Source organism: Sorghum bicolor, chromosome 10 (genome assembly GCF_000003195.3).
Source record: "Sorghum bicolor cultivar BTx623 chromosome 10, Sorghum_bicolor_NCBIv3, whole genome shotgun sequence".
Taxonomy (NCBI): Eukaryota; Viridiplantae; Streptophyta; class Magnoliopsida; order Poales; family Poaceae; genus Sorghum; species Sorghum bicolor.
In genome coordinates, this window is record NC_012879.2 from 23,969,071 (window position 1) to 23,969,456 (window position 386).

Consider the following 386-nt stretch of genomic DNA (forward strand, 5'->3'; position numbering starts at 1 on the left):
TATATATATATATATATATATATATATATATATATATATATATATATATATGACGCGTTTCTTTTACACGCGCGTGTAGTTACTCTCATCTATGTATCTCTAGATTTAAGGTGTATATGACCGGACGAAATGTATATAGACAAAGTATATGATCATACTAGACCATCTAGAGTGATATGTATGTTAAGTATGCATACATACATAGAGTATATGGTTATACTTATTGTATATAATATAGTAGTGGCATTTTAGTAATATATTTAAAATATAATTTTTTTTGAAAAATTTTCGCGTGGTAAGATCCTGAGTATCTTAATATGAGTATATAAACATACTCAAACTGATAAACAAGTATGAATACATACACAATGTAGTTTATGAAGATG